This window comes from Enoplosus armatus, chromosome 2 (genome assembly GCF_043641665.1).
Source record: "Enoplosus armatus isolate fEnoArm2 chromosome 2, fEnoArm2.hap1, whole genome shotgun sequence".
Lineage (NCBI taxonomy): Eukaryota > Metazoa > Chordata > Actinopteri > Centrarchiformes > Enoplosidae > Enoplosus > Enoplosus armatus.
In genome coordinates this window covers 8941057-8948556 of record NC_092181.1, presented here as the reverse complement: position 1 = coordinate 8948556, position 7500 = coordinate 8941057, and the positions used below count along the sequence as shown (strand labels likewise).

At 52.3% G+C, this 7500-nt stretch overlaps 12 non-coding genes and 8 pseudogenes across 12 annotated transcripts; all 20 read left to right on the top strand.

Moving 5' to 3' along the window:
- Nucleotides 1-47: 47 nt before the first annotated feature.
- LOC139306543 (5S ribosomal RNA) lies at nt 48-166 on the top strand. Its single transcript, XR_011599485.1, has one exon. It is a non-coding gene; the product is annotated as a 5S ribosomal RNA (ribosomal RNA).
- Nucleotides 167-622: 456 nt separating this feature from the next.
- On the top strand, nt 623-741 carry LOC139307479 (5S ribosomal RNA; annotated as a pseudogene).
- A 387-nt stretch (nt 742-1128) lies between these two features.
- Nucleotides 1129-1247, top strand: LOC139307801 (5S ribosomal RNA; annotated as a pseudogene).
- A 155-nt stretch (nt 1248-1402) lies between these two features.
- Nucleotides 1403-1521, top strand: LOC139306586 (5S ribosomal RNA). Its single transcript, XR_011599492.1, has one exon. It is a non-coding gene; the product is annotated as a 5S ribosomal RNA (ribosomal RNA).
- Nucleotides 1522-1709: 188 nt separating this feature from the next.
- LOC139304227 (5S ribosomal RNA) lies at nt 1710-1828 on the top strand. The gene has a single exon (XR_011599073.1). It is a non-coding gene; the product is annotated as a 5S ribosomal RNA (ribosomal RNA).
- Nucleotides 1829-1989: 161 nt separating this feature from the next.
- LOC139281944 (5S ribosomal RNA) lies at nt 1990-2108 on the top strand. Its single transcript, XR_011597066.1, has one exon. It is a non-coding gene; the product is annotated as a 5S ribosomal RNA (ribosomal RNA).
- Nucleotides 2109-2290: 182 nt separating this feature from the next.
- On the top strand, nt 2291-2409 carry LOC139281976 (5S ribosomal RNA). Its single transcript, XR_011597097.1, has one exon. It is a non-coding gene; the product is annotated as a 5S ribosomal RNA (ribosomal RNA).
- Nucleotides 2410-2591: 182 nt separating this feature from the next.
- Nucleotides 2592-2710, top strand: LOC139307421 (5S ribosomal RNA; annotated as a pseudogene).
- Nucleotides 2711-2937: 227 nt separating this feature from the next.
- On the top strand, nt 2938-3056 carry LOC139307757 (5S ribosomal RNA; annotated as a pseudogene).
- Nucleotides 3057-3449: 393 nt separating this feature from the next.
- On the top strand, nt 3450-3568 carry LOC139282123 (5S ribosomal RNA). Its single transcript, XR_011597239.1, has one exon. It is a non-coding gene; the product is annotated as a 5S ribosomal RNA (ribosomal RNA).
- Nucleotides 3569-3723: 155 nt separating this feature from the next.
- LOC139307486 (5S ribosomal RNA) lies at nt 3724-3842 on the top strand (annotated as a pseudogene).
- Nucleotides 3843-4281: 439 nt separating this feature from the next.
- On the top strand, nt 4282-4400 carry LOC139307504 (5S ribosomal RNA). The gene has a single exon (XR_011599667.1). It is a non-coding gene; the product is annotated as a 5S ribosomal RNA (ribosomal RNA).
- A 400-nt stretch (nt 4401-4800) lies between these two features.
- Nucleotides 4801-4919, top strand: LOC139282122 (5S ribosomal RNA). Its single transcript, XR_011597238.1, has one exon. It is a non-coding gene; the product is annotated as a 5S ribosomal RNA (ribosomal RNA).
- A 155-nt stretch (nt 4920-5074) lies between these two features.
- On the top strand, nt 5075-5193 carry LOC139304922 (5S ribosomal RNA). Its single transcript, XR_011599192.1, has one exon. It is a non-coding gene; the product is annotated as a 5S ribosomal RNA (ribosomal RNA).
- Nucleotides 5194-5626: 433 nt separating this feature from the next.
- Nucleotides 5627-5745, top strand: LOC139281694 (5S ribosomal RNA; annotated as a pseudogene).
- A 227-nt stretch (nt 5746-5972) lies between these two features.
- Nucleotides 5973-6091, top strand: LOC139307766 (5S ribosomal RNA; annotated as a pseudogene).
- A 122-nt stretch (nt 6092-6213) lies between these two features.
- Nucleotides 6214-6332, top strand: LOC139305855 (5S ribosomal RNA). The gene has a single exon (XR_011599352.1). It is a non-coding gene; the product is annotated as a 5S ribosomal RNA (ribosomal RNA).
- Nucleotides 6333-6487: 155 nt separating this feature from the next.
- Nucleotides 6488-6606, top strand: LOC139307363 (5S ribosomal RNA). The gene has a single exon (XR_011599654.1). It is a non-coding gene; the product is annotated as a 5S ribosomal RNA (ribosomal RNA).
- Nucleotides 6607-6755: 149 nt separating this feature from the next.
- On the top strand, nt 6756-6874 carry LOC139307521 (5S ribosomal RNA; annotated as a pseudogene).
- A 122-nt stretch (nt 6875-6996) lies between these two features.
- On the top strand, nt 6997-7115 carry LOC139305781 (5S ribosomal RNA). Its single transcript, XR_011599338.1, has one exon. It is a non-coding gene; the product is annotated as a 5S ribosomal RNA (ribosomal RNA).
- The last annotated feature ends 385 nt before the right edge of the window (nt 7116-7500 follow it).

The following is a 7500-nucleotide window of genomic DNA, read 5'->3' as shown; positions in this document are numbered from 1 at the left end:
CACTGCCACATACACACTATAAGGAGCGTGTATGCGAAGACCCCAAAACTTACGGCCATACCACTCTGAGGACACCCGATCTCGTCTGATCTCGGAAGGTAAGCAGGGTCGGGCCTGGTTAGTACTTGGATGGGAGAATGCCTGGGAATACCAGGTGCTGTAAGCTTTTCCACTTCCCTTTTTAGAGACAGCCAGGGTGCTGCTCCAGCAGTGAAACACCCAGTTGAACTCATTGAACGATCCACGCCTTGAGCAGAGTGCCAGAGATACGGAGCACCAGGGCCACGAAGCTGCGTCGGACGCGCCTGTCAAGCTGTAGTCCGCGGGGAGGTGCTGAAGCGTAGGCCCACGAGTTGGGCTGGTGGGCAAGGTTGCTGGAGCTTTCTGCAGGCTGAACTGCGTGGGGTTGAGGAGGGCACAGTGTGTTGATGAAGTACGGGTATCAGTGCTCATAGACACTGCCAAGAGCTGCCGATGCGGTCACATGCACACTATGAAAGGCCGCTGACTCTGTGACGTACACACTATAAAGAGCCACAGCCACTGTCACATACACACTATGTAGAGCCACTGCCACTGCCACATACACACTATAAGGAGCGTGTATGCAAAGGGCCCACAGACTTACGGCCATACCACTCTGAACAAGCCCGATCTCGTCTGATCTCGGAAGCTAAGTAGGGTCGGGCCTGGTTAGTATTTGGATGGTAGACCGACTGAGAATACCAGGTGCTGTAAGCTTTTCCTCTTCCCTTTTTAGAGACAGCCAGGGTGCTGCTCCAGCAGTGAAACACCCAACTTTAAAGTGCCACTGTCACATACACACTATAAAGAGCCACAGCCACTGTCACATACACACTATAAGGAGCGTGTATGCGAAGGGCCCAGAGGCTTACGGCCATTCCACTCTGAACACGCCTGATCTCGTCTGATCTCGGAAGCTAAGCAGGGTCGGGCCCTTTTTAGAGACAGCCTGGGTGCTGCGCCAGCAGTGAAACACCCAACTTTAAAGTGCCACTGCCACTGTCACATACACACTATGTAGAGCCACTGTCACATACACACTATGTAGAGCCACTACCACTGCCACATACACACTATAAGGAGCGTGTATGCGAAGGCCCCAAAACTTACGGCCATACAACTCTGAGGACGCCTGATCTCGTCTGATCTCGGAAGGTAAGCAGGGTCGGGCCTGGTTAGTACTTGGATGGGAGAATGCCTGGGAATACCAGGTGCTGTAAGCTTTTCCACTTCCCTTTTTAGAGAAAGCCAGGGTGCTGCTCCAGCAGTGAAACACCCAACTTTAAAGTGCCACAGCCACTGTCACATACACACTATGTAGAGACAATGCCACTGCCACATACACACTATAAGGAGCGTGTATGCAAAAAACCCACAGTCTTACGGCCATACCACTCTGAACACGCCCGATCTCGTCTGATTTCGGAAGCTAAACAGGGTCGAGCCTGGTTAGTACTTGGATGGGAGACCGCCTTGGAATACCAGGTGCTGTAAGCTTTTTCACTTCCCTTTTTAGAGACAGCCAGGGTGCTGCTCCAGCAGTGAAACACCCAACTTTAAAGTGCCACTGCCACTGCCACATACACACTATGTAGAGCCACTGCCACTGCCACATACACACTTTGTAGAGACACTGCCACTGCCACATACACACTATAAGTAGCGTGTATGCAAAGTGCCCACAGGCTTACCGCCATACCACTCTGAACACGCCCGATCTCGTCTGATCTCCGAAGCTAAGCAGGGTCGGGCCTGGTTAGTACTTGGATGGGAGACCGCCTGGGAATACCAGGTGCTGTAAGCTTTTCCACTGCACTTTTTAGAGACAGCCATGGCGCTGCTCCAGCAGTGAAACACCCAACTTTAAAGTGCCACTGCCACTGTCACATACACACTATTTAAAGCCACTGCTACTGCCACTGCCACATACACACTATAAGGAGCGTGTATGCGAAGGGCCCAGAGGCTTACGGCCATACCACTCTGAACACGCCCGATCTCGTCTGATCTCGGAAGCTAAGCAGGGTCGGGCCTGGTTAGTACTTGGATGGGAGACCGCCTGGGAATACCAGGTGCTGTAAGCTTTTCCACTTCACTTTTTAGAGACAGCCAGGGTGCTGCTCCAGCAGTGAAACACCCAACTTTAAAGTGCCACTGCCACTGTCACATACACACTATGTAGAGCCACTGTCACATACACACTTTGTAGAGACAATGCCACTGCCACATACACACTATAAGGAGCGTGTATGCAAAGTGTCCACAGGCTTACGGCCATACCACTCTGAACACGCCCGATCTCGTCTGATCTCGGAAGCTAAGCAGGGTCAGGCCTGGTTAGTACTTGGATGGGAGACCGCATGGGAATACCAGGTGCTGTAAGCTTTTCCACTTCACTTATTAGAGACAGCCAGTGCGCTGCTCCAGCAGTGAAACACCCAACTTTAAAGTGCCACTGCCACTGTCACATACACACTATGTAGAGCCACTGCCACTGTCACATACACACTATGTAGAGCCACCGCCACATACACACTATAAGGAGCGTGTATGCAAAGGGCCGACAGGCTTACGGCCATATCACTCTGAAAAAGCCCGATGTCGTCTGATTTCGGAAACTAAGCAGGGTCGGGCCTGGGCAGTACTTGGATGGGAGACCGCCTGGGAATACCAGGTGCTGTAAGCTTTTCCACTTCACTTTTTAGAGACAGCCAGGGCGCTACTCCAGCAGTGAAACACCCAACTTTAAAGTGCCACTGCCACTGTCACATACACACTATGTAGAGCCACTGCCACTGCCACTGCCACATACACACTATGTAGGGCCACTGCCACTGTCACATACACACTATGTAGAGCCACTGCCACTGCCACATACACACTATAAGGAGCGTGTATGCGAAGGGCCCACAGACTTAGGGCCATACCACTCTGAACACGCCCGATCTTGTCTGATCTCGGAGGCTACGCAGGGTCGGGCCTGGTTAGTACTTGTATGGTAGACCGCCTGGGAATACCAGGTGCTGTAAGCTTTTCCACTTCCGTTTTGAGAGACTGCCAGGGTGCTGCTCCAGCAGTGAAACACACAGCTTTAAACAGCCACTGCCACTGTCACATACACACTATGTAGAGCCACTGCCACATACACACTATAAGGAGCGTGTATGCGAAGACCCCAAAACTTACGGCCATACCACTCTGAACACGCCCGATCTCGTCCGATCTCGGAAGCTAAGCAGGGTCGGGTCCTTTTTAGAGACAGCCAGGGTGCTGCTCCAGCAGTGAAACACCCAACTTTAAAGTGCCACTGCCACTGTCACAAACACACTATGTAGAGCCACTGCCACTGCCACTGTCACATACACACTATGTAGAGCCACTGCCACATACACACTATAAGGAGCGTGTATGCGAAGGGGCCAGAGGCTTACGGCCATACCACTCTGAACACGCCCGATCTCGTCTGTTCTCGGAAGCTAAGCAGGGTCGGGCCTGGTTAGTACTTGCATGGGAGACCGCCTGGGAATCCCAGGTGCTGTAAGCTTTTTCACTTCACTTTTTAGAGACAGCCAGGTCGCTGCTCCAGCAGTGAAACACCCAACTTTAAAGTGCCACTGCCACTGTCACATACACACTATGTAGAGACAATGCCACTGCCACATACACACTATAAGGAGCGTGTATGCGAAGGGCCCACAGACTTACGGCCATACCACTCTGAACACGCCCGGTCTCGTCTGATCTCGGAAGCTAAGCAGGGTCAGGCCTGGTTAGTACTTGGATAGGAGACCGCCTGGGAGTACCAGGTGCTGTAAAATTTTCCACTTCAATTTTTAGAGACAGCCAGGGTGATGCTCCAGCAGTGAAACACATAGCTTTAAACAGCCACTGCCACTGTCACTTACACACCATGTAGAGCCACTGCCACATACACACTATAAGGAGCGGGTATGCGAAGGACCGACTGGCTTACGGCCATACCACTCTGAACATGCCCGATCTCGTCTGATCTCGGAAGCTAAGCAGGGTCGGGCCCTTTTTAGAGACAGCCAGGGTGCTGCTCCAAAAGTGAAACACCTAACTTTAAAGTGCCACTGCCACTGTCACATACACACTATGTAGAGCCACTGCCACTGCCACTGCCACTGTCACATACACACTATGTAGAGCCACTTTCACATACACATTATGTAGAGCCATTGCCACTGCCACTGCGACTAACACACTATAAGGACCGTGTATGAGAAGGGCCCAGAGGCTTACGGCCATACCACTCTGAACACGCCCGATCTCGTCTGATCTCGGTAGCTAAGCAGTGTCGGGCCTGGTTAGTACTTGGATGGGAGACCTCCTGGGAATACCAGGTGCTGTAAGCTTTTCCACTTCCCTTTTTAGAGACAGCCAGGGTGCTGCTCCAGCAGTGAAACACCCAACTTTAAAGTGCCACTGCCACTGTCACATACACACTATGTAGAGACAATGCCACTGCCACATACACACTATAAGGAGCGTGTATGCAAAGGGCCCACAGGCTTACGGCCATACCACTCTGAACACGCCCGATCTCGTCCGATCTCGGAAGCTAAGCAGGGTCGGGTCCTTTTTAGAGACAGCCAGGGTGCTGCTCCAGCAGTGAAACACCCAACTTTAAAGTGTCACTGCCACTGTCACAAACACACTATGTAGAGCCACTGCCACTGCCACTGTCACATACACACTATGTAGAGCCACTGCCACATACACACTATAAGGAGCGTGTATGCGAAGGGGCCAGAGGCTTACGGCCATACCACTCTGAACACGCCCGATCTCGTCTGTTCTCGGAAGCTAAGCAGGGTCGGGCCTGGTTAGTACTTGCATGGGAGACCGCCTGGGAATCCCAGGTGCTGTAAGCTTTTTCACTTCACTTTTTAGAGACAGCCAGGTCGCTGCTCCAGCAGTGAAACACCCAACTTTAAAGTGCCACTGCCACTGTCACATACACACTATGTAGAGACAATGCCACTGCCACATACACACAATAAGGAGCGTGTATGCGAAGGGCCCACAGACTTACGGCCATACCACTCTGAACACGCCCGATCTCGTCTGATCTCGGAAGCTAAGCAGGGTCGGGCCTGGTTAGTACTTGGATGGTAGAACGCCTGGGAATACCAGGTGCTGTAAGCTTTTCCACTTCCCTTTATAGAGACAGCCAGGGTGCTGCTCCAGCAGTGAAACACCCAACTTTAAAGTGCCACTGCCACTGTCACATACACACTATGTAGAGACACTGCCACATACACACTATAAGGAGCGTGTATGCAAAGGGCCCACAGGCTTACGGCCATTCCACTCTGAACACGCCCGATCTCGTCTGATCTCGGAAGCTAAGCAGGGTCGGGCCCTTTTTAGAGACAGCCTGGGTGCTGCTCCAGCAGTGAAACACCCAACTTTAAAGTGCCACTGCCACTGTCACATACACACTATGTAGAGCCACTGCCACTGCCACTGTCACATACACACTATGTAGAGGCACTGTCACATACACACTATGTAGAGCCACTGCCACTGCCACTGCCACTAACACACTATAAGGACCGTGTATGCGAAGGGCCCAGAGGCTTACGGCCATACCACTCTGAACACGACATATCTCGTCTGATCTCGGTAGCTAAGCAGGGTCGAGCCTGGTTAGTACATGGATGGGAGACCTCCTGGGAATACCATGTGCTGTAAGCTTTTCCACTTCAGTTTTCAGAGACAGCCAGGGCGCTGCTCCAGCAGTGAAACACCCAACATTAAAGTGCCACTGCCACTTTCAGATACACACTATGTAGAGCCACTGCCACTGCCACTGCCACATACACACTATGTAGAGCCACTGCCACTGCAACATACACACTATGTAGAGACAATGCCACTGCCACATACACACTATAAGGAGCGAGTATGCAACGGTCCCACAGGCTGACGGCCATACCACTCTGAACACCCCCGATCTCGTCTGATCTCGGTAGCTAAGCAGGATCAAGCCTGGTTAGTACTTTGATGGGATTCCGCCTGGGAATACCAGGTGCTGTAAGCTTTTCCACTTCCCTTTTTAGAGACAGCCAGGGTGCTGCTCCAGCAGTGAAACACCCAGCTTTAAAGAGCCACTGCCACTGCCACTAACACACTATAAGGAGCGTGTATGCGAAGGGTCCAGAGGCTTACGGCCATACCACTCTGAACACGCCCGATCTCGTCTGATCTCGGTAGCTAAGCAGGGTCGGGCCTGGTTAGTACTTGGATGGGAGACCTCCTGGGAATACCAGGTGCTGTAAGCTTTTCCACTTCCCTTTTTAGAGACTGCCAGGGTGTTGCTCCAGCAGTGAAACACCCAACTTTAAAGTGCCACTGCCACTGTCACATACACACTATGTAGAGACAATGCCACTGCCACATACACACTATAAGGAGCGTGTATGCAAAGGACCCACGGGCTTACGGCCATACCACTCTGCACACGCCCGATCTCGTCTGATCTCGGAAGCTAAGCAGGGTCGGGCCTGGTTAGTACTTGGATGGGAGACCGCCTGGGAATACCAGGTGCTGTAAGCTTTTCCACTTCACTTATTAGAGACAGCCAGTGCGCTGCTCCAGCAGTGAAACACCCAACTTTAAAGTGCCACTGTCACATACACACTATGTAGAGACAATGCCACTGCCACATACACACTATAAGGAGCGTGTATGCAAAGGTCCCACAGGCTTACGGCCATACCACTCTGAACACCCCCGATCTCGTCTGATCTCGGAAGCTAAGCAGGATCAAGCCTGGTTAGTACTTTGATGGGATTCCGCCTGGGAATACCAGGTGCTGTAAGCTTTTCCACTTCCCTTTTTAGAGACAGCCAGGGTGCTGCTCCAGCAGTGAAACACCCAGCTTTAAAGAGCCACTGCCACTGCCACTAACACACTATAAGGAGCGTGTATGCGAAGGGTCCAGAGGCTTACGGCCATACCACTCTGAACACGCCCGATCTCGTCTGATCTCGGTAGCTAAGCAGGGTCGGGCCTGGTTAGTACTTGGATGGGAGACCTCCTGGGAATACCAGGTGCTGTAAGCTTTTACACTTCCCTTTTTAGAGAGAGCCAGGGTGCTGCTCCAGCAGTGAAACACCCAGCTGAACTCATTGAACGCTCCACGCCTTGAGCAGAGTGCCAGAGATACGGAGCACCAGGGCCACGAAGCTGAGTCGGACACGCCTGTCAAGCTGTAGTCCGCGGGGAGGTGCTTAAGCGTGGGCCCACGAGTTGGGGTGGTGGGCAAGGTTGCTGGAGCTTTCTGCAGGCTGAACTGCGTGGGGTTGAGGAGGCCACAGTGTGTTGATGAAGTACGGGTATCAGTGCTCATAGACTCTGCCAAGAGCTGCTGATGCGGTCACATACGCACTATGAAAAGCCGCTGACTCTGTGACGTACACACTATAAAGAGCCACTGCCACTGTCACA